This window comes from Ascaphus truei, chromosome 1 (genome assembly GCF_040206685.1).
Source record: "Ascaphus truei isolate aAscTru1 chromosome 1, aAscTru1.hap1, whole genome shotgun sequence".
Taxonomy (NCBI): domain Eukaryota; kingdom Metazoa; phylum Chordata; class Amphibia; order Anura; family Ascaphidae; genus Ascaphus; species Ascaphus truei.
In genome coordinates this window covers 313,433,257-313,459,511 of record NC_134483.1, presented here as the reverse complement: position 1 = coordinate 313,459,511, position 26,255 = coordinate 313,433,257, and the positions used below count along the sequence as shown (strand labels likewise).

Here is a 26,255-nt window from a genome sequence, read left to right as displayed (position 1 = left end):
CCCCTTTTTTTGCGCACATCTAATGCCGTTAAAATGGTGGCAGCTCATGCTAGTGAGTTGTGTGTCCAGCTGTAACGCGCAAGTGGGCGCAATAACAGCTGCTACATCTGTACTATGGTGTGTAATGCTAAGTCTCTTAAAGTACTCTCATGGATAGCTAATTTGTGCCTCAGTAGTTATACCTACAGTATCCAATTTATAAATAGCAGTTTTGTATCAAACTCGTAAGCATTAAAAAAATAGTCCTAATATGCACTAAGTGCTATATTTACCAAGGATGGGTTTGGTCTTGGGCTGAAATGTGAACTTTGAAAATCCACGTTCGAGTCAACCTCTTGAATGCATTATCAAAGCCGAGCCATGCCGCAAAAAATTACTTTATTTATGTAGTTTCATTAAATAATCTGGTGAAACACTTCGATCTACAAGTGAAAAATGTGAATGTAAAATACAGGTAAACCCCGTTATAGCGCGGTCCTCGGGGTCCACCCCGAGACAACCGCGTTAGTAACGGGGGTCGCGCTAATTTTTTTTTAAAATGGCCGCCGTGCGCCTGATCGGGAGGGAGTGAGGAGGGAAGGAAGAGGTCTGCACAACATGCGGCCGGTCTGGCCTCTCTGTGCGGCCCGCGATGACTCTGGCCGGGCGCCAGTTAATTAAATAAATAAATAATAAAAAAGTTTTAAAAAATGGCGGCGATTCATCCCTCTCTCTCCCTCCCAGCCCCCTCCCTCTCCCTCCCAGCCCCCTCCCTCTCCCTCCCAGCCCCCTCCCTCTCCCTCCCAGCCTCCTCCCTCTCCCTCCCAGCCCCCAGGTTTTGCTGTGCGCGGTAGCAGGCTGCCGGAGAGGTCAGAGCATGCAGGGGGCGGGGCTTAGTACCGGGGAGAGAGGATGTGTGTGTGTGTGTGTGTGTGTGTGTGTGTGTGTGTGTGTGTGTGTGTGTGTGTGTGTGTGTGTGTGTGTGTGTGTGTGAAGAGGAGTGGTACATAGAAGAGGAGTGGTATATAGAAGAGGAGTGGTACATAGGAGAGGAGTGGTATATAGAAGAGGAGTGGTATATAGAAGAGGAGTGGTACATAGGAGAGGAGTGGTATATAGAAGAGGAGTGGTATATAGAAGAGGAGTGGTACATAGGAGAGGAGTGGTATATAGAAGAGGAGTGGTATATAGAAGAGGAGTGGTATATAGAAGAGGAGTGGTATCCTCGTCTGTGGGGCTGCACCTATCATCTTCCCATGGCGAGGGGGGGGTGGGCTGCTGACATGTGAGGGGGGGGGTGGGCTGCTGACATGTGAGGGGGGTTGGGCTGCTGACATGTGAGGGGGGGGGCTGCTGACATGTGAGAGGGGGTGGGCTGCTGACATGTGAGGGGGGGGTGGGCTGCTGACATGTGAGGGGGGGGTGGGCTGCTGACATGTGAGGGGGGGTGGGCTGCTGACATGTGAGGAGGGGGGTGGGCTGCTGACATGTGAGGGGGGGTGGGCTGCTGACATGTAAGGGGGGGTGGGCTGCTGACATGTGAGGGGGGGGGCTGCTGACATGTGAGGGGGGGGGCTGCTGACATGTGAGGGGGGGGCTGATGACCTGTGAGGGGGGGGTGGGCTGCTGACATCTGAGTGCTGTGAGAGCTGTGTGCTGTGAGCTGTGTGTAGTGAGAGTGTGTGCAGTGAGAGTGTGTGCTGTGTGAGCAGTGTGTGCAGTGAGAGTGTGTGCAGTGTGCAGTGTGTGCAGTGTGTGCGGTGAGCAGTGTGTGCAGTGAGAGTGTGTGTTGTGTGCAGTGTGCAGTGTGAGCAGTGAACAGTGTGTGTATTGAGAGTGTGTGTTGTGTGCAGTGTGCAGTGTGTGCAGTGTGAGCAGTGAGCAGTGTGTGTGCAGTGTGTGCAGTGTGTGCAGTGAGTGTGTGCTGTGTGCAGTGTGAGCAGTGTGCAGAGTGAGCAGTGTGAGCAGTGAGAGTGTGTGCTGTGTGCAGTGTGAGCAGTGTGAGCAGTGTGTGCAGTGTGAGCAGTGAGCAGTGTGTGTGCAGTGTGTGCAGTGAGAGTGTGTGCAGTGTGCAAAAAAAAAAACAACGGGAAAACCGCGTTATAACCGAATCGCGTTATAACGGGGTTTACCTGTATATTTAAAAAAAAAAAAATTCAAATGAGCTCCCTAAGTTAAACAAATAAAAAATCCTGTGCTTTCATTTTTTTGTCCTGTAGAGGAGCTATTATCCATTTGCGGACCTCTGCGGAGGTGAAAAGTGGGCGTGCTTGCAGGTGTGAGTATTAACCCTTGTCTAGTATTTGTCACGTATGCTACCCTGCGAGCACGCAAACTGCATACTTGACATGGTTTAATACTCACGCACACTTTTCACCTCCGCAGAGGTCAATCAAATGGATAATATCTCCTCTACAAGACAAGGATCAATACACAGCCCGCAAGCTGCCCCACCCTTCACCTCCGCAAAGGTCCCTCAAATGAGTTATATCTCTCCTAAATCCGTCCCAATATACCACTGCCACGAACAGCACACAAGTGAGCACGTGACATAGATATGCAACCAGGGTTAATACACATGGCTACTCTAGCCAACTCACCTTTCTCCTCCACAAGGTACCTCCAGTGAGTTAATATTAACCACTACTAAATTGCAAATTATATCTATCCCCTTCCACCACCTGGCGTATGCAAATAAGAGGAGATGTCAAATTAATATTTGCTAGGGCCTCAGGTCCCTGTGTATTATAGAAAAACTATGCACTTTAACACACCAAAATCAGTTGTAGCCAAATGTGTCCAAACACTTTAATACTCTCCCCAGAGCGTGCAATAGTTCATTCAGAGCCCAAAGCATTACTTATTTATATATATATATTACAACAAGACAAACTGCCTGCAACAGACTAAGCAAATAATGAGTACTTAAATTAGTAATATAATAACCACTAACGGTGCTAGGGACTAGAAGTAATATAGCAATGAAAAGAAAAAGAAAAATGTCCCAACTCAGCACTCAAGTATACTCAGAACAAATATCAAAGAAAATTATGATTTATTTAACAGCACAAATAATCAAACATAAAATACAAAAAATATTAAAACAAACCCTGACATCCTCCTGTGATAGAATATGTATCAGAAAGGGAAATCCCCTATGAAGATACTGATGGACCCCTAATACCCAAGGCAAGGGGAAAAAAGCCTATAAGCACAAAATATATGTAGAACAAGGGGTTAACAATATCCCCTTGAACCTACAAGGCCGACCCCCTGACTCCCCTGTGGATGGACCCCTCAATTGGAAGATCTTTACCCTATGGACATTTTACTATCACAGTGTGGCATGGATGGTCTCATGGACTATGGTAACTGATGTGAACTGTTAACCATTGTTGATCCCATACTAACAGTCTCTTTTTGGTACTGTGCCTGGTTTGCCTTGATTATACCAACTGTATTTACGGTGTATGTATATAATATATGTATTTGACATCAGCATGTATTAGACAATTTGGTGCATGTGTTATCTTTGCTTGCTGTGTGGTTTTATATTTACATGGGGTGAGGCCGGCCTTGTAGGTTCAAGGGGTTATTGTTAACCCCTTGTTCTACATATATTTTGTGCTTATAGGCTTTTTTCCCTTGCCTTGGGTATTAGGGGTCCATCAGTATCTTCATAGGGGATTTCCCCTGTCTAATACATATTTTATCACAGGAGCCAGCCATTAGACCCACAGAGCCCATGCTTTGTGCCTCAAAAAGACTGTGTAGAAACATTGAGCCCCTCAAGGGAAGAGACTGAAGTGCCAAGCGAGATTTGTTACTCTCCAGAGGGAGTAACGGAAGAGCATCCGTGCAGAAGCCAAAGAGCTGGTCAGCCTCCCATGAGGATGGCGTATAATCAATTCGGGGCACCCCATTATGAGGCTCAGCTGTGGGCTCGTCATAGAGTGAGATCTGTGATTGGAATGTTCAGTGAAATGTATAATCTCATATAGAGTATACAGTGATAAATTGTATTTTTCATGTATGCATTTTTATTGTGTAAATATGTGTATTGGTCACGTTCCCAAGTGAGGTCGTTGGATTCCACCAGGGGGAGAATGTAGGGGTGTCCTGGTTTCCCTCTCACCTTCATGCAGGGTGCATGTTGAGGGAGTGTTCGGGAGGTTCCACGGCGACCCGGTAGCACAGGGTGCCGCCATGTTGTGGGCATTGCGCAATAGTCAGGCGCGACGGCCCGGAACAGATAGAGAGTTCGCGCATGCGCAGTGTTAAGCACGCAAATGGCTGGCCAATCAGTAGGAGGCTCTGGGGTAAACTACAATTCCCAGGAGCCTCAGCAGAGCCACCTGACACCAGGGAACCAATAGGAGTGCAGGATTGCTGGGAGGCAGGAAAGGGAAGCGTGGGGGAGAGACCACGCTAGCCAGAGGGCACCGGAGGAGCAAGGGGAGAGGTTGTGTGTGGTGCAGGGGGTCAGTGACCAACCTGCGTAGGCCAGATTTCCCCTCAGGCCCAAGTGTATACCCTGAGTCACCATAAGCTTGTGGTGCTGCAGGGAACGCCCTATAAAGATAGACATCTATTCTCTTACTGTAGCAACAGATAGGGACACAGTGCCGCGGAGCTGCGGTGTGTGTGTGAACAGTGGTTTGGGCTCAAGCTGCTGGACATCCACCACTCGTGAGAGACTGCGCTGGATCGGCGGATCCTTTTATAAGTCTGTTGCCAGCTGCAGGAGTAGCCGGAAGGTATTTAATAAGTGCACTAACACCGGTACCATCAGGCGCTGATCCCGCCTTGGGGGAGGACTCTTTGGGGACACTGGGTTGAGTGACCAAGGGGCTGCGCATATATATATTGGACACAGTGTGGGGTGCACGCGGTGGTGGGAAAGTGACATTACTCTATAGGAGAGTGGCCGAGCCACAGATATATGTATTGCATGTCTGCCATTTATCTACAGCATTATATGTGTGTTACCCGTAATAGGTGTAAGATAAGGTTCTGCCATTACGTATTAGTAAACGGCTATCAAGTTGAAGTGTGTTATCATTATTCTTGCCTTGGGGAATCTCACTTATTGGGGATCCTGGGTAAGTGGAGGCTCTGCCAAGAATCTAATATTACCCCAGGCTCCCAGTTAGCGGAGGCCCAGATCTCGCTGAGCCAACAGGTACATGTAGCACTAGTAGTCGCTCTAGATCAGCAGAAAAGAGGGCTACATTTGGCTGGAAGGCGAGAGGTTAATGATATATATTGGAAATCAAATGGTTACTTTTAATAAAGTTGTTCTGTGGCCTTAATTTAATGAGAGCGGGATCATAATTTCTTAATTTCTTGTTAAAACCAAAAAAATGTTTATTTAATATGTGTGATATCCTGTCTACTCTGTACTGGATTTGTTAGCTGATGACATTCATTGAGTCAATATTCTTTCTTTTTTGTGGTGTAATGAAATCCAGTACGTTTTGAATAAGTATACAAGAAGTTTAATCTCTATTCAAGGGCACTAAGCACTGTATATCATATTTACAGCACTGGGGGGAGGGGGGGAGGAACAATTGTCCTTGTCTTGAAACACAGGAATTGAACACACAATCTAACACAGGATTAAATTGAGCTATTAACAATATATATGATATGCGTAATACTTTATTATTAAGAGATTGATGTCTATATATTTGTAAATAATACAAAATTATCCTGGGAATGAATGTAAAGTTATTCATTGAATGGAATTCATTCCCTTTCTACAGTTTTAACCTGTTCGACATATCACTGTCATTAATTTAATCACAGGTGTGAGGACAAAACTGTACAGGTGTCTAATCGAGGACACAAAGACAGCATATATGAAAAAATAACAAGCTTAGCCTGGGAAAATGTACTTTTAAGAATTAGCGAATGACGGAAAATACAAGAAGGGTGAGTTTTCTTGGAGAGAGTTTGAAACACTACTTGATTCCTCTTGACAATCCTGCAGTATAAGGCTAGGGCCCAAGTCAGTGCGCGCGCGTTGGATTGCCTGGCGGCGCGTCCACCTATTTCTGTAGCGATTAGTGGACTTCTGATTCTTCAAGACAGGTGGGAGGGGGCATGGCGGGGGCGTTGCCATGACGTCACGCAGCTGGTTCGCCCTCATTGACTGAACCGCCGCTGTGACGTACCCGGCTCTCAGCCGACGTGCCAAAAGACACATTTCTAGTCTTTTGGAAGTTTGGTGGCGCCATCGTGCTTTGAGCATGCCCCGGACCCCATAGAAGGCTGTCTCTCTTTTTTTTTTTAATATGGTTTCTTAGGATTCTAAAAAATGCTGCCCGGTATCTAACAGACAGACATGGAATCTTCCTAAATTGAGTTTTCTTCAGTTACTAACATTGCCCCAAGCAAACACAGAAGCAGTCATTTATCAATGCAATGGAGATAATGCCTATGCTAAAGTGATGCAATTTATACATTACATGAGCTGCTTCAATTTATGCAAATAGCTTGCTTCAGATTTAAGAAATTAACACCAAGAAAATAGCAATGTTATCAAATAGATTCCCAAAATCCCTCAAAGATGACGTAACTGTACTTAATAAATAGATGAAACAAGAATGCAGCTTTGGTTTTGATAATGTGTAGTCATTTCTGGAAATTCCTAGTTCCTTCCTTTATTTTTTTATTTCAAACGTTTTTATTGTTTTTTTGTGGTACTGTATCACATCAAGACTTTGAAACAGGAAGAACAATGTACATAGATTACATCCGAACTATAGAACTATTTTTTTTGATATTTAAAAAGCAACACTATAATAACATTAATATAGGATGGTACCATGTTGATAACATTGCCATAGTCGAGATAATACATGAAAATCTTGAAGTATATGAATTAATATAATCCTGTTTTTTATATTATGCATTGCAGCTTTTAATTCTTATCCGCTTTAGTGTATGTTCTATGCAATGTATTAACGGGTTAATGTACTGTTTTTCTACAATTAAACTGTTTTATTGTATATATATTTTAAAAAAAGTCTGTCTCTTTGTTCTCCCCGCGCACGCCATCGCGGTCACTGGGGACGAGGCCTTACTCTAATCATCAGGAATAATCTTTATTGGTGTCAGATACTGTTTGGATTTTTCTGTCTACATAATATATTTAACACAGCAATGTGTTAAATCAATATTTTGTAACTTATCTGAACTAGATCAACAACAGAACCATTCCTTTTTTTCCCTCCAACAGCCCTCACCTTCATACTCTCATTCGTTTTCTGCAGCACCTGTATTTTTTGGGACTTCAAAATAGTTGCTGAAGTGTCTTTGTTGAAACTAAATCAAACAAATGTTGCAATTATGTGTTATTAACCCCCTATTCATTCTGTTCATATTCCCAGACTGTGTAACAGTGTTTATCCAAGAAGGATCAAAAAAGTATCCCCATAGCACCCGGCACTCAATGCTGGATAAATTATTCTGGACGACAATATTCCAATAGGAAAAATTACCTATATTAACAAATGTGTAGGGAATTAATGACCCTTGTACCAAAAAGTCCTAAGAAAATAATAAAGTTTTATTAGTCTAAATACTCATTTAAAAACACACATATATACATCATTCAAAACTATTCAAAAACCCCATTCAGAGGTGGCTGTTAGGGTAGGCAGCAGTTCAGTGAACTATCTATCATAGATAGGAAATCAATCGATTCTCATACATGCATTGCAGTGAATCATGCCGTTTAGTATATGGTAGAGAGTTAGTTCGTAGTAACACCTTATATCAGTTAGTTTAGGCTTGTAGATGTAACATTTCTAGCATAAATGCAGCCAAATATTGTCCCTCTGTGTAATGACCCTATGAATGTGTTGAGTCTACTCTCAGAGCATATAACAGGCTTGCCTATACACTTAGTGATATAAGTTTAACATGTGCTGCGGACCCTTAATGTGGCATATACGGCCAGCGTGTGACCCGCTGTGGTCACAGAGCATTTGTGGGGCTGCACAAAGCCTTTGGACACCCACATGTGCTCTCTATACATACTTTGTAGGCCCTATATGCCACATTAAGGGTCCGCAGCACATGTTAAACTTATATCACTAAGTGTATAGGCAAGCCTGTTATATGCTCTGAGAGTAGACTCAACACATTCATAGGGTCATTACACAGAGGGACAATATTTGGCTGCATTTATGCTAGAAATGTTACATCTACAAGCCTAAACTAACTGATATAAGGTGTTACTACGAACTAATTCTCTACCATATACTAAACGGCATGATTCACTGCAATGCATGTATGAGAATCGATTGATTTCCTATCTATGATAGATAGTTCACTGAACTGCTGCCTACCCTAACAGCCACCTCTGAATGGGGTTTTTGAATAGTTTTGAATGATGTATATATGTGTGTTTTTAAATGAGTATTTAGACTTTATTATTTAGATAAAACTTTATTATTTTCTTAGGACTTTTTGGTACAAGGGTCGTTAATTCCCTACACATTTGTTAATATAGGTAATTTTTCCTATTGGAATATTGTCGTCCAGAATAATTTATCCAGCATTGAGTGCCGGGTGCTATGGGGATACTTTTTTGATCCTTCTTGGATAAACAGTGTTACACGTAGATATCTTTATCCCTTCCGAGCACCTGCTTATTTGAATTAGAATTTGTATTGCATTATTGGACGAGCGGTCTCATCCCCTTTATAGTCATATTCCCAGACTACAAGTGTAGAACCCGTAGTTTAGGTAGGAGGTGGCTCCAATATAATTAGGTAAGGAGCTGCTCTTAAACTTGCCTGTTGGTGTTGGAGATAACAGAATTGGGTTTACAGACAGACTAAAAAAATTACTGTATCTCTAATTTCAGAGTATTTGTCTGCTGCATAGCTGAACTGTATGGACCACAAGTGTTTTTTCTGATAACTACGTTATTCTTTAATAACACACCTAATGAACACAGTGTTGTATATTGTAATATACAGGCAGTCCTCGTTTTACAACGCTTCGTTTTACAACGAATGGCTTATCCAACGCTATGTAATGCATACCAATGTTAATTTTTACAACGCCAAAACGGCTTATCCAACGCTCTTACGACGCTTTGCAAAGTTGTTTGTGTATATAATATATATACTATATTATACTATATAATATATTATATTTTTATATTATATTATATGTATAATACAGTATATGCACTATATAATTTATGTGTGTGCTGCATATCTTATTGTCTGCGTAAAATATTTTGTGTATTTTAGCATTAAAAATGCCTTCAGGAATGGAACCTTTCATTTAAACAGTGTTCCTATGGGAAAACGTGTTTCGCTTTACAACGTTTCGTTATCCAACGCCATTTTGAGTAACGCATTGTGTCGGATAACCTAGGACTGCCTGTAAATGCACTTTTTAACCCTGTGTGGGGTATTTATTATATGAAAAGAGTGAAGAAAAATGATTTCCTGAGGGGCACAATTAAAACAGAAATACTTTATCCTTACATGCCATCATTAATAGACATGGGCAAACCAGTCCGTTCCCCAGAGAGGAATTTTGTGGATTTTTTTTTTTAGACCAAATCGTTTCCTGCATCCTAAAAATCCATGTGCGGATTGGGCACTAAAAAAATCTGGGCGGATGAATTCAGATCTACTATTGTATTGTTAAAAATCCACACATCGCTTAAATCGAGAGACGCCTAACCCCGCAGATTAATCCGTGTCAGGATTTTTAACAATACGGCCACAGATTTGTTGAGACTTCTCACGGAAATCCGCAGACCAAAGGAACCAGCCAATCCGAGTCGAATCCAAATCCGCAAAACAATGGATGCCTGCAAAATAATTCCCATGAGTCAAGGGAGTCACACACAGTAAATATTTTTTAAGCACAAAATGTGATAGTGCTCATTGCCATTAATAGCTGCTCCCCGTGATAATGCCAGCATCTGATTCTCGTTAACCCTACTGCCCAAATTCACGAGCACACAATGGTACACATACTGTGCTGTTAAAGACACAGGATTGGTGTTCTGAAATTGTACGTAGAAAGCCAGTGCATCAGAAAAAACAAGTCCTGTGTTAATATAAAGAACTGCAGTTGGTATGAACTCCTTCCATATAAACATATGTCATAACGTAGCCCTAATAGGGTTAGGGGACTAGTACCTAATGCCAGCGGCACCATATATGAATAGTACAGACCAGAGTCCCATTATAAAGGAGAAAAAAAGGGTACGGCGACCCATAAGTATCACTCACTTATATTCTCCTGGAGTGTCCAACCACAGATGTATTCTTAGGTGTGCGATCTCCCAGGTAAGCAGCAGAAACAGGTAGAAAAATGAGACAGTGCACTGCCAGAGGGAACAGAAGGAGGCTCACGGCATGCAGCATCAAAAAGTATTTATTCCATAAAAAGTGGACCAAATGTCCCCCCTAAGTCACAGCAGGGGTCCACCAACGCGTTTCGGGCAGTATGCCCTTTCTCAAGGTGTACACAACACTGTATGAAGCTCAAATATATATCGTGTGACGTCACGGACAGCACAACCAATCGGATTGCATCTCCTCTCAGACGTGTCCCGATTGGATACTGGGATCGCGTCATATCAACAAACTTTATTGAACATCACACATCTCTCCCTACAATGTAAGGGCTATGGGATAATGGGTGGTGCTTTCTGATTGGTTCACTAAGCCCTATAACAAATGCAACTTTATTAAATATAACATTTTTACATTAAAAACGTCCGTGACGTCAAAAAAAGCTTCAAAACATTAGTGCAAGAAAGAAAAAAGAAGATATAACACAAATAAACGTTTTTCAAGAACAATAATACTACTAATATTTAAAGATAAAAAATAATTAAATAATATACAAAAAAAGAAAAACAGTTATTAAACCTAAACATAGAATTAAAAATTAGAATTTAAAAAGTGCTATTAATTCAATTAATGATAAAAGAATATATATATTAACTCTTAAAGTAAAGATTTTAATATACCCTAAAAAGTATAACATTTGGAAAATAGCAATCCGATTGGTTGTGCTGTCCGTGACGTCACGCGATATATATTTGAGCTTCATACAGTGTTGTGTACACCTTGAGAAAGGGCATACTGCCCAAAACGCGTTGGTGGACCCCTGCTGTGACTTAGGGGGGACATTTGGTCCACTTTTTATGGAATAAATACTTTTTGATGCTGCATGCCGTGAGCCTCCTTCTGTTCCCTCTGGCAGTGCACTGCCTCGTTTTTCTACCTGTTTCTGAAATTGTACGCCTGTGCTTCTTTGCTTATAGTGGGGCTACACCACTGCATATAGTATAAAGCCCCTCAGTTACCCCCTTTAGCACTAAACTTATGAAACATTGCAACTTACTGTACCACATTACATATAGTAGCTCCAAAAGTTGATGAGGTTGCAAAAAAGACAAGTCCATCATGTTCAACCTATATTAAATTTAGTCAACTAAGATACTCATTCTATATTTATATTTGATCCAGAGGAAGGCAAAAAAAAAAAGCCCCAGTAAAACGTTATTTAATTATTGTATTGTATTGTATGTCTTTATTTATATAGCGCCATTAATGTACATAGCGTTTCACAGCAGTAATACACATGGTAATCAAATAAATAACACATAGTATAAATAACAGATCATGGGATTAAGTGCTTTAGACATAAAAGTAACATTAAGGAAGAGGAGTCCCTGCCCCGAGGAGCTTACAGTCTAATAATTGTCTCATAAAAGGAAAAATAAACTCCTTCCTGACTCCAGTAATGACTATTAGATGTCTCATTGGATCAACATCCTTTCTATGGTAACATATTTGGTACTGTATATCTCTGTATACCCTTCCTTTAAAAAAAAAAAGCCTAACTTTTTTTTAAAGATATCTATTGTATCAGCCATCACAGCAAAAAAAAATCCACATTTTAACTGCCCTAACTGTAAAGCAGCATTTCCTTTGATGCTGGTGAAATCTCCATTCCTCCTATCTCAAGGGATGACCCTGCTGCGCTTATAGTGCCGGCTACAGCTACGGCTACGGATGATGTTTCCCGTCTCCGTAACCCAAGCGAAAGTTGTAATTTGAGTTTGGGTGACGTCTCTTGCTACAAGAGGAGTGACGGAAGGCAGCGGGGCGGGGACAAGAGCAAGGGGGAAGGCTGAAATGGAGAGGAGTTGTAATTTCTGTTTGTATGCTGAATTTACTTTACTTTAAATTACGGGAGAATTTACTATTTTAAAGTTGTTCATATAGTGTGTTTCACTTGACAGACACACAAACACAAACACACACACACACAATCATGGCCGCCAACAGAAATCATGGGGCCTAGGACAAATGAAAGGAGCAGCTCCCCCACCCCCCCCAACCCATAGCGCACCTACAACGGAAATATTTTTTTAGCGCGTAACTTTTACTTCACCCTCCAATACATATAAAAATACACCCCCAATACACACACAGACTCACACAATCACACACACACACACATCCCACCTCTCCCTGCATCAGAAGCTATCTGATTGGTTTACAGCCTGTCACATGGTGAGACTGTCGCTGTAAAAATCTAATTCTACTGACAACAGAGATTCAGGTCGCGCTGTCGCGCCTACTTTAAGCGCATGCTACAGATTCAATGCATTTGTTTTGAAGCGACGTCGCGTCGCCGGCACTATAAGCGCAGCCTAGCGTGTGCAGTATCCTTAGTATAAATTGTTCCCTTGAAAGTTCTTTGTATTGACCGTGAATATTTTGTAAATAGCTAATTTTCCCTGTTAAACCACCCTCTTCCAATGTAAAAACAAAACTAATTTCGCTAGACATTACTCATGTTAAATCCTTCATCCCCTTTATTAATTTTGTGGCTCTTCTCTGCACTTTTTCCAGTTCCATAATGTCTTTTTTTATAGACCGTTGCCCAAGATTGTACTCGATATTCAAGAAGTGGTCTTACAAAGGATTTATACAGTAGTAAAATGATGCTATCCCTGCCATACCATCTGTAGCTCCCCTGTTAGGGGCTACTAAGTGTTAAGGGTTTAATGATCCTAGAGGGTTAACTGTGTGAAATCAGAAAAAGTAGCACCTCTCTCCCATTACCTGAATCATTTGGCAGAATACAAGTTATGCCCCCATTCTAGAAGCTGTGGAATGACATCACAAGTGATATATAGATTGAGGGGGAAGGTCCTGGGAGCAGGTTCAGGAGGTGGCAATTGAAGGAGCCTTAATGTATATAGGCTGCATATATGTTATAATGTAGGTAGAGAGTGACCTGTCCCCATTATGTTCAAGATAGGGAAAGTGATCTGTAAGATAAAGTCCCCATCCGGTATGGCCAAGATAAATGTAGTCGTTCATAAACAAGGAAGGCTATGCCCTATAGAAGACTTCAAGATGTGGCCATGGACATAGAGTCTGCTATAGCAGTAGGTGCATTGCAAGAAGGCATATCAGAGTAAAGCACTGGGACATGGATCCCTTGATGTACCAGTATGTCAGCCATAGCTGCAAGGGGTGGTATGTACTGTAATGCTGCAATTATACAGCCAAAACTGCAGGGCGCACGCGCTTCTGTGACGTTACAATAGCAACGTTGCAGAACAACATGTGCACAAGCACATTTTCCTGCGCACGCGACTGCTGGCTGAAATCTGTTTTTTTTTATTGGATGGTCACGTGACGCGGCAGTCGCAACCAGAAATCAAATTTTGAAAACGCTTCAACTGTTGCCCGCATTGCAGTAGCAAGTGGCACGACAGTCACGGTTGGTATAAGAGTTTTGAGGGAATGCATAGTGTTTGTTTTTTGCGCTGTGCTGCGCTGCTACACACGGCACCATGTGCGTTTTTCTGTATAATCACGGCCTAACGGAGCTAAGAGATGCTAATTGGAGCGGGGCAGCCCATAAAAGTTATATAAGCCACAGTACCACCCTAGAGTGTTGAGAATGGGACCCCTAGGGATGCATAGGAACACAGTACAGAGCATGTGAAGCGAGGTTGACAAGGATGTATGATAGTAGTCACGACTAAGAATAACTAATAAGATGTAAATAAAGACTCCATGTTTGTACTATACTAATAAAGTTTAAGAGCCCATCATTATACCATCTGTATACACGCCAAGCCTGCATTAATCCAGCGCTCTGCAAAGGTACGAGACAGTGAGTGCAGCCATGTATAGATATCCAACTAGATGTAAACTACTTTAGAGTCGGGCAAGGAGGGTTACACCTGTTTTATGCAAACCTCATTTAGGCCGGAATACATCAAAGTCTGTTAAAATGGACAGCAATTTTATAATGGAATAGATGAATATTGCAGTGATAATTTATGGGGTGTGATATTTTACTCAGATTCACGATGTGGGAATTGATGCGACCATTAATAAACGCATTAATTACTGCATTGCGATCGCATTACTAATATTTCTATCATAGGCTTCAGTAATAACTATTATTTCAGCACCCTATTGTAGACATTACATTAACCCCTTTGAAGCCTGTTATTACCAATGTATAGCACGGGCATCAAAGGGTTTAAAACAATTTTTAAAAAATAACTACCTACACCCCTTGACAACCTTTGTGGCTAGTAAAGCAGCTCACCTTTCCAGCTTTGCTCTGTGCTTGTACTGGACCCGCTGTCTCCACCTTTTGGGATCAGTCTCGGAGACCACGGGCTTGCTTCAGGAGCTTCTAGGGGTTAACTTCCTTTCTTTTTTTGTAATGCTTACTTACCCTACAAGTAGGATCTAATTGAATGTTAATGACAAATTAGTTCTGCTGCTGGAGTGGAAAATAAAGGGGTCCCAGACCCCCTAAAATAGGACAGAAAAGAAAGATTCTGGTGCATTAAGTAACTGGCACAAATATATGGTGAAGTAAAATACCAAAGATAAATAGATCAAGGTCCTTGGAGACAAAGCCTATCTACTAAAAGAACATTTATTAAAATATAAAATAAAAACAATTACACAATGTAAAACATACTGAACCTTGAAATACTAGATAAATGTGTAACATCAAGAAAAAATCTCACATGTTCCATTGTTATTTCTGGATATCCGGATCTCTCTAAATAAGAGTTTAGTTGAAGATAGTTTGCAAAACGAAATCCTGGTGTTTCTGATAAGATATTAGATTATCAGGAGAAGGGAAAGTCTCTGTATGTTGCACTCAAATGTAACGTGAGAATTGGTGATAATAATATAAAAAAAACTTTTAATACATAAAGGTAAAATTAAGTCAAATTAGAGAATCGAAACTTGACTGTGAATATATACAGTGACGCAATCTAATTAAAAACTGTGTGCAGAAACCAAGTGTAATGTAGTTTCAAATATGGTGTGCAATATAAAGTATACAATTACCAGTGTAAATAGTAGATACTAAAGATAGTGATCACTAGTATTATGGAGATAACCCACTCATAGTTTAGTGGATAAAGCCCACTAGTGAAATTAGGTAAAGCTTAGCTCTATCACACTTAATACTGATGATTTTAAATTACTCTCTAAAGGGCTCTTCTTCTCCCCAACAAGTTAGACAAGTTCGAATGGATAAAAGACACACACACATCTGTTTGTGAGAAAGCTTCTTCTATAAAAACTGTATAAACTGAAGAAAGGAATAGCCTTTACTAACAAGCCTTACAAGATCTGGATGACATAGATATTAAAAATCTAAGAAATATGTCATCGCTATTAGAAGAAACAGAACGACCACCTGGGGAAGGCCCATTTACTGTACATCTCTTAAAAAACAAACTAGGTTTACACCCAGTTGGGATATCAGTCCCAATTTAGAGATCTCATAACCAAAGATTTAGAAAATCTTAAATATCCCAAGAGTACTGACAATTTAACACCACAAGAATGCACATCGCTGAAACGACTTAAGACTAACAAGTCAATAACAATAAAAAAAAGTCTGATAAGTGAGGAAATATAGTCGTCCTCAACACTGACGACTATATAAAGGAGAACCTGTGACTCCTTTCTGACATCAACTGTTATGCTATTATGGAGAGTGATCCTACTGTACTCTATATTACAGAATTAACCATAATTCTTAATGAAGGCCTCAATAACAAAGTAATATCACAATCAGAATTTGATGTCATGCTCAACAATTGTCCTAAGATAGCCACGTTTTATAGCTTACCTAAGTTACATTAAAAAAAACACCTCCACCGGGACGCCCGATAGTGTTCGGCATCGGCAGTATTACTGAAAATGTCAGCATCTATGATGATGCAATATTAAGACCTTTTGTGACATCACTTCCCTCGTATCTTAGGGACACGAAGGATATTCTTCAAAAACTGGTGGAATTACAGTAGATGCAAATACTTTGCTGATAGGACTTCATGTTGAATCACTCTATACGAGCATTAAGCATGACTATGGCATAACTGCCATTACTCATTTTCTGAAAACCAAAAATGTACATTTTCAACATCATAATGACTTTGTGTTTGAAATAATTTCTTACTAAATGTACTTCTGGTTTAAAAATACTATTTACCATCAAGAGCAAGGGACGGCGATGGGAACCACCTGCGCCCCAACCTACGCCAACCTATATTTAGGTTGGTGGGAGGAGGTAATAGTATTCAGTGATGAAACGGTCCAATACACTCAATATGTGGAAGTGTGACAAGATACATTGACGATATACTCCTCCTATGGAGTGGTCCACGCCATATATTAGAAGAATTAATTGCTAAACTTAATGACAACCGTTTTAATTTCAAATTAACTTCAGCAGTTAGTCAAAACACTTCCAATTTCCAGCGTGTTTGAACTGAGGGCTTAATACATTGTAACATCCGCTACGTCTTCTGCTAGACCGACGGATTACTGGTTGTTCTGATACTTACTCTAATAGTTACCAGTTTTAGACTATTGATACTTAAGCTAATTCATACTCTATAATAGCTATTTATGGTCTCATATGATTGAGAGCTATACTAGATAAGACATAGTGTTATATATATATATATATATATATATATATATATATATATATAGTGCAGAATAAATGAGTTCTTCAGTATTAGGTGATACCTTTTTTATTGGACTAACAATTTATGTCATGGGACAAGCTTTCGAGAGTTATCCTCTCTTCTTCAGGTCGAGCAATACTGATATACAAAGGATTCAATGGCTAAAACAGTGTAGAGAGAGGGGGAAAACCCCCCCAGATATTTACTGTAGATAAGGTAGGGTGTTAAATGTGTTTGAAGCCAGGGGACAGTGTCAAAGAAAGGTGTGGAGGGGGAGGGATACTGGGGGGGAGAGAGGAAGTGTGGATAAGAATAGAGGCAAGCAGGATAATTACAAGCAATTTTGATAGGGTGTGAGAAAACCCATGTCCGCATTAAGTCCTCAAAATCCAAATAAGTGAATAAGGGAGAGACTTAAACGGGTGCTTTCAAGTTCCAGAGCTTTCCCCGTTTTTATTTTATATTTTAATAAATATTCTATTAGTAGATATGCTTTGTCTCTAAGGACCTCATTCTATTTACCCTTGTTATTTTAAACACCATATAATTGTGCCAATTAGTTCCTGCGCCAGAGTCTTTCTTTTCTGTCATATGATGTTAAGAAATACAGATTGCTTCTTTAAAATATGATATTTGGTTTTTACAATACTTTATTAGCTGACTGCACGCTGAACCCAGACCAGTGACTTCACCCTAATTATGCACATCCTTTCCCTGTGATAGAACAGAACACGGTAATGGTGGATACTTTGCATGTTAAAGAGAGGTCAGGTTCAAAAGTATGACTCCGGGTAAAGCTCACATATTACATTTAATTAGTATAATAATAGATTTTTTTATGTATTCGAAAGGAAAATTATTCTGTTATAAAAAAACAAGCCATTTAGAAGTAGTTGTTGTGGTCTATTCTAACTGTCCTTGCAAACTGCAATTAAAACTCATAACAATGTCTTATTAAATCCACTCAGCAATTTACAGAGCATTACATTATACAGTATAGCACCAAGGACCAAGTTAATATGGTCATTGGTACCTACATCAGGCACTTAATGCAACATTTAGAATGATACACTAGAAATAGAAATAAGAACAATTATGACTACTCTACTTTAGATCCACCTTACTTTATTACACAATATAGCTAACAAGCTGCATTTATCTCTATATCTCTATATATAAAAGTCAAAATCTGTTTGTTTGTGAGTTTGTTTGTGCTCATTGCCTCTCATTGGCTGACTGAGGGCGGGACTTGGCTCTCATTGGCTTTCAAGCACACTGAGTGAGCTGCCGCCAACCAACCAGCCCCCCCCAACCCCAGTCACACACCTCCGAACAACCCGCACCCGCTGTCAGCCGGGGTCCCCGGTAAGTACCCCCCGCCTGCACCCGCAGTGATCTGGCGCCGAACATAACCGCCCACCCCCCCAGTGAGCCACCGCCAGTGAGCCCTGAAGGGGGGGGTAAATCACAACCCTCCTGCCCGCCCCCCTCCAGTGTGCCGCCACCGGCGAGCTCTGAACGGTGGTGGGGGGAGGGGGAATCAGAGATGTGAAGGGGGGCGGAGGACTGGACCTGTGAATGGGGTGGGACTAGTGTGGAATACATCACTTTGTAGTTTGCCCTTTCAGCAGCCGATGCAGAGAAAAACCCCCGCCCGTTCCCCCAGTGAGCCGGCGCCGCGCAACACTCCTGCCAGCCCCAACAATGAGCCGCCGAGCAACCCTCCTGGCCGCCAGGAGGGAAGAGAGTGAGGGCTGCTCTGTGGGACTCAGGGGGGATCGTAGCTGTGAACTGGGGGGACCATAGCTGTGAACTGGGGGGGACAGGAGCTGTGAACGGGGGGAGGATCCGAGCAGTGCACAGGGGTGGCACATTCTTGTGCAGGGGGGAGCCGGATTGCTGTGAACGGGGGAGAAAGAGAGGGGAATGGGGAGAGAGGAAGGGGGAGAGAGGGGGGAAAGGGAAGAGAGAGAAGGGGGAGCGGAGATATGGGGGGGGAGCGGAGAGAGGGGGGAGAGGGAAAATTAAATCCCGGGCAACGCCACGCATATCAGCTATTTACATCTAAAAGTGTTGAGGAAAAGTTTGTGTACCGTAATGATAATTACGGAAATCCATAGTTTTTCCATGATATTTCTTGAATCAAAACCAGTTGTTTCTTAAATATGCAATCGGGTTTATATTAACCAATTCCATGTCTTTTGAATCAAAATGATGTATGAATTAGACAAACAATGAGTAATTAAGAGTCAGGATATGTGAAAAAGTAAGTGAAACCCTGTTTTTTTCAGTTAAAGGGGATAATTAGAATCAAGTGCTTAACTAGTTAGGCAAATCTTCAGGTGTGAGTTTGGGAGGCCCCGCACTATATAAAGATCAGAAACTTTGTGAGTTTGGCCTTCAACATACAGTTGTGGTGTGTGGAAACAAGTCTGCCACGAACAAAATAAATCACTAATAAATCACCGAGGACCCCTGAAAAACAGTTATTGATACTCATCCATCTAGAATGGGTTACAAACCATTTCTAAGGATTTGGGGAGCCACCAATTAATTCACTGTCACTCTACCCAGGAGCGGTAATCCAACCAAAATCTCACCAAGAGCAAAGCAACAAATTATACAGGAAGTCACAAAGAACCCCAGAGTAACATCCAAGGATCGGCAGGCCACTCTCGCCTTGGCTAATGTGAGTGCTCATGACTCAGCTATCAGAAAAAGACTGAATAAGAATGGTGTTCATGGAAGGATAGCCAGGAGGAAACCATTGCTCTCTAAAAAGAACAGTGCTGCAAGACTGAAGATTGTCAAAAAGCAAATAGATGATTCACAAGACTTCTTGAACAATGTTCTCTGGACAGACAGTCAAAGGTAGACATTTTTGGCCTCCATGAGAAACGTTATGTTTGGTGAAAACCAAACACTACGTTCGAACAGAAGAACCTTATCCCAACCGTGGTGGTGGTGGGAGTGTGATGGTTTGGAGCTGCTTTGCTGCCTCGGGACCTGGACAGATTGCCATCATTGAAACAACCAGGAATTCTGCGTTGTATCAGAAGATTCTAGAGGAGAATGCCAGGCCATCCGTACATGAGCTGAAACTGACACAGAAGTGGGTCATGCAGTAAGTACTGTTTTAAGGGACTGAATATTTATGCAACCAGTAAATTCTTCTGCATCTATTCTTTTGTAGATCTGCTTGTATATTAAGGATCATTGTCTTCTACCAAGTATTGATTTAAGGGGCTGAATATTGGTGACATTTTAGCCCATTCTTCACTGGAAAATGATCCAGTTCTGATAAGTTTGTTGGGGATTATTGATGGACTGCAATCTTCAAGTCTCGCCATAAATGTTTGATTGGATTCGTCAGGACTTTGACTGGGCCACTCAAGAACATTAATTCTTTTCTTGTTTAACCACTACAGTGTGGCTTTATGCTTCGGGTCATTGTCCTGCTGAAATGTGAATTTCCTCCCCAGTTTCTTGGCTGACTAAAACATGTATTCCTCATGGATTCGCCTGTTCTTTGCACCATCTATTATCCCCTATATCCTGAAAAGCTTCCCAGCTCCTGCTGAGGAGAAGTATCCACATAACATTATGTTGCCACCATCATGCTTGACAGTTGGGATGGTGTTGACTGGGGGATGTGCAGTGTTGGGCTCGTCTGATGACAAAACCTTTTTCCACATGTTTGCAGTATTATCTATATGCTTTTTCACAAACTCCATACATGATTTAAGATGAGTCTTTTGAGTAATGGCTCCTTTCTTGCTACCCCTCCATACATGCCAGTTTTGTGTAGGCACCGGCTTATTGTTGATGTGTGTACAATGACTCCCATCTCAGACACAGAACTATGCAGATCTCTCAAGGTCATTGTTGGCTTCAAAGTGACATACCGAACCTGTTTCCTGCTTGCCTGGCTGCTCAGTTTGGGAGGACAGCCTGATCTGGGTAGCGTTTGGATGGTATGATGCATCTTCCACTTCTTATTAAAGCAATCCAAGCCGTTTCTTTTCTTCTTCATTTTTTAATACAAGTTTGTACAAGTCTGAACTCCATTCATTTCAGCTCCGGGGACCCACTGCTTCCAGAGATACCTATGAAGGGCGTGCCGGTAACTGCTGTTTCCTAGAGTTTACAGCTTCCTCATCACGTGGGCCAATAGGAAGTCGCACTGGATGAAGTCATGTCTTCCTATTGCCCGGGAGCTTAGAAAAGCATATTGTGAAACCTGAAGTGACTACCGGTACCCCCAATGGAGATAAGTACCTTCGGCCGCTTGGGGTCCCCAGAACTGAAATGTATGGGGTTCAGCTCCAGAGACCCCCTACTTCATGCCTGTGTAGCCGGGTTCCCCTCTGGGTGTCTGAGACCCCTCCTCGCTGTGGTCACCTCCATGGCGGTCGGGGGTGCTGCGGCCGGTTGCGCTATGTTGTGAGGGTGCGCGCCGTGCGCGTGTCTTCCGGTGCGTGGGCGGCGGTGTCCGGCGGGTGCCGGGAACTGAGTGCGGGAGGGCGCATCGCCGGGGACTCTCGGTGGCTCCCGCGCGGGGCGCCGCCATCTTCTCTGTGCTTGCGCATGCACAATGGGTCCCTGCAGCCGGTGGCCATTACGGAGGTTGGCGCATGCGCAGGGGAAGTGCGCGCGAGGCGGCCAATGGGAGAATAGCTTCCAAGAAGAATATAGCCCCCAGGGTACACAGGGGCAGGTGATGCCAGGGAGCCAATAGGGTTGCCCGAACCCCTTGCTCAGGAGAAAGATACATTTCGCGCGCTGGGAGGAGCACGCCAGTTAGGACCAGGAAGAGATAGGGGTAGGAGGTGAGTGCAGGGGTCTGTGACCCACTGCATTAGGCCAGCAGCTCCCTAAGCCCTAGTGATGTCCTGAGTCACACATATAGATTGTTGTGCTTCAGGGGCAGGCCCTTGGTCAGGGACCTTGCCTCATTAGTGTATATATACTGTATATTGTCAGTGAGGGACACAGCGGGCGCTGCGCTTCCCGCGAAGATGCTTGGGATCAGGCCTACTCCACAGAGAGAGAAGGACTATCTGCAGGGTGGGATCACCCCTGACGGGTCACCGTGCTGGTGATACCAAGACTTCGCGCAGGAGATCGGCGGATCCTTTTTGAAGAACCTTTAAGGGCCCAGGTATCGTCGCACTGGGCAGGTATCGTATCCTCACGTGCACCAACATACAGGTTCAGCAGGCACTGATCACGCCTAATAAAGTGGGGGTTACACTTGGGGACACTTAAGGGACAGAGTGGCCACGGGCCTCAGACATTACGGTGGACACGGTGTGAGGGTACACGGTGGTGGGGAAAGGTTATACTTCCTAAGAGAGAGAGTAATGTTTATGATCTATATAGAGTATAAGTATATACAGTTAGGTCCGGAAATAATTGGACACTGATACAAGTTTTGTTATTTCGACTGTTTACCAAAATAAATTCAAGTTACAGTTAAATAATGAATATGGGCTTAAAGTGCAGTCTATCAGCTTTAATTTGAGGGTATTCACATCCAAATTGGAGGAGGGGTTTAGGAATTACATCTTTTTAACATGTAGACCCCTCTTTTTCAAGGGACCAAAAGTAATTGGACAATTGACTCAAAAGCTGTTTTATGGACCGGTGTTGGCTATTCCTTCGTTATTTTATCATCAATTAATCAGGTAAAAGGTCTGGAGTTGATTCCAGGTGTGGCATTCGCATTTGGAAGCTGTTGCTGTGAACCCACAACAAGTGGTCAAAGGAGCTCTCAATGCAAGTGAAACAGGGCATCCTTAGGCTGCAAAAAAAGAGATAGCAGGAACATTAGGAGTGGCCAAATCAACAGTTTAGTACATTCTGAGAAAAAAAGAACGCACTGGTGAGCTTTGCAACACAAAAAGGCCTGGACGCCCACGGAAGACAACAGTGGTGGATGATCTTAGGATCCTTTACATGGTAAAGAAAAACCCCTTCACAACATCCAGCCAAGTGAAGAACACTCTCCAGGAGGTAGGCATATTATTATCCAAGTCGACCACAAAGAGAAGACTTCACGAGAGCAAATACAGAGGGTTCACCACAAGGTGGAAACCATTCATAAACCTCAAGAATAGAAAGGCCAGATTATACTTTGCCAAACAATATCTAAAAAAGCCAGCCCAGTTCTGGAACAGCATTCTTTGGACAGATGAAACTAAGATCAACCTGTACCAGACTGATGGGAAGAAAAAGTATGGAGAAGGCTTGGAACGGCTCATGATCCGAAGCATACCACATCATCTGTAAAACACGATAGAGGCAGTGTGATGGCATGGGCATGCATGGCTTCCAATGGCACTGGGTCACTAGTGTTTATTGATGATGTGACAGAAGACAGAAGCAGCCGGATGAATTCTGAAGTGTATAGGGATATATTGTCTGCTTAGTTTCAGCCAAATTAAGCGAAGTTGATTGGACAATGACCCAAAACATACTGCAAAAGCAACCCTGGAGTTTTATAAAGCAAAGAAGTTGAATATTCTGCAATGGCCGAGTCGATCGCCTGATCTCAACCCGATCGAGCATGCATTTCCCATGCTGAAGACAAAACTCAAGGCAGAAAGACCCACGAACAAACAACAACTGAAGACAGCTGCAGTAAAGGCCTGGCAAAGCATCACAAAGGAGGAAACCCAGCGTTTGGTGATGTCTATGCGTTCCAGACATCAAGCAGTCATTCTCTTCAAAGGATTCTCGACAAAGTATTAAAAAGGAACAATTTAATTTTGATTGTGTTAATTTGTCCAATTACATTGGAGCCCCTGAAATAAGGTGTTTGTGTATGAAAATGGTTGCAATTCCTAAACGTTTCATACAATATTTTTGTTCAACCCCTTGAATTAAAGCTGAAAGTCTGTACTTCTATTGCATCTCGGTTGTTTCATTTCAAATCCATTGTGGTGGCGTACAGAGCCAAAATTATGAAAATTGTGCCAGTGTCCAATTATTTCTGGACCCAAATGTATATATGTGCATGTGTTCAGTAAAGACCGTTTTGTTTATGCCAGTCAGTATTACTGTGTTGTGTCCTGTGAGGGACTCCTCCCGCTCCGTCGGGATCCCTCCCTGGTGGAGGCGTTGCACCATGAGATATTGTGATTATACATATGTACCCCAGGCTCTCCGTGCAGAGGCTTAGGCTCCTGAGGGCCACACAGGTAAAATACAGCATTAGTAACTTCTGTGTTCACAAAGAAACAGTTACACCTGTATTAAAAAATGTAGAAAAAAAATCGCTTGGATTGCCTCTTTAAAAAGAAAGTACTTAATATGGCCTCTGACTTATAGATTCACTACTGCTTTAAAAAAGTGCCATTATGGTGTGGAACGTATAGGAGGATTTTTGTACCTTTATCAATTATCTTAATAGAGTATATTTTTTATATTTTTCTACTTTTGTGTTCCCGTGAACCTTTTTGCCGTTGCTGCGCTGGTTAGCCTGTTCATCTGCATATCTAACCTCATGCCGGAGGCCCACTGGTGGGCCTTATCTTTCAGCATAATAGATGCAAAATGAGGAGACGGTAGAACATCAGAGGCCTTAGGTTCCTCATATGAGGTAAGTTAATTACTTTCCTCATAGACGCCAGCTAGTGTCTCTAATATATTGAATTTCATATCCCTGCCCTGTTTATGGAAATGTATTAGTTCTCAGGACATTTTGAATGCTTCTTCTTGAGCACTCGACATACCGTTACTAACTTTGTTGGTCATGTTGATTGATTGACATTACAACTCTGTTTTGTAATTTATTGTATTCATTTTATCAGCCAAGCATTTCAAGGGATACAGAGCTCTGAACCCATGCTCTAAATCCAGCCTTCTTATGCAAATATTCCACCTACAGTACCTCCTCCAGACCCACAAATAAACAAAATACCAATATGAAACTTTGCAAAAAATAATTAGGACTAAAATCTCTGCAGTACAGCCATACGTTTTTGGGATCTAAACTTCCACTGATGTAAACTAGAGGATCATTGTATTTAATATCAAATGCACATGCCATCCACAGTATGTCTGCTGTGCAGGTCTGAAATGTTGTGTATTCCAAAAAGAATATGCTACTCTACAGTATACTAAGACACACAAACAGACACAACCAAGACCAATACACAGAAAATCTGACACGTAGCAGCGCTTTGCCAGGGAGACTTCAAACCAGTGTTTCTACTTCCGATTCTAAACACATTATATCCTGTTTTTGCCTGGACAAGAGGTCATATATTCTGGTCAAATTTCCCTGTCCAAAAACGTGTTAAAAAGGCGACAATAAGGAGATTTAACAGCCGCTTTAACTTGGTGTACAGGAGAAGCCTCTCTGTGAGTGTGTTGTTCTGCAGTTAATAAACCTGCTGCAGTCAGTGTGTGAGTCTGTGGGGGCTATGCACTAAGCAGTGATAAGTCGTTTTAAGAGCGCAAAGTGCTCTTAGAACGTGAAGTTCCGCCGAGCGCTATGCACTAAGCCGCGCAAACAGGCACTTTGCACTCTAACACTGACTTTTCCTTGAAATTTTTTCAAAGTCCAACTTTGCTCGTAAGATCAGCTGTTTGCGCTGAATCCTGCCCTTCTGTGGGATTCACTAAGCAACGCAAACTGATCGTACGTGAAAGTTGCGCTGGATAAAGCTCACCAGCTAAAGGCTGGTGATAAAAAAGCAGGACATGCGCAACAACAATACAACAGGCCGGCGGGTGTCCCCGGCTGACCCCGCGGGGGTCCGGGTGTCCCCGGCTCCCCAAGCGGGGTCCCTGCGGGAGTCCCGGGGTACCCGCGGGCCTGCGGTAACAATGTTGCGCCTCCAAAAATAATAAACAATATTAATAACTAAATACACCCCCCTAACACATACAGTAATGGGCAAAATTACTATTATCCACATATGGATAATAATGCATTTGCCCATTGTAAATACATATAACTTTCAATAAATACAGTAAAAACATATTACACTTACCTTTTACAGGCACCCACGATGAAGGCCGTCTTCATGCTCATCTTCATCCTGCCCATGCCCCCTCCGATGCTGCAAGACATACACAAGAATAAAAACATCCAATGTAATGTCCCCTAACCCCTTAATCACCATAGCGGTTATTAACCGCTACAGTCATTAATGGGTTAACCCACCCTCAGCCACCACTCGGGAGGCCTACATACCCTCCCCCACTAACCCCCCACCCCGTGAGGCCT

The 26,255-nt window shown here is 42.4% G+C and overlaps 1 protein-coding gene across 1 annotated transcript in view; it reads left to right on the top strand.

Moving 5' to 3' along the window:
• The window catches only part of LOC142497536 (UDP-glucuronosyltransferase 2A1-like), a 79,554-nt gene that overhangs the window by 1,182 nt on the left and 52,117 nt on the right, over window positions 1-26,255 (top strand). The window lies entirely within an intron of this gene.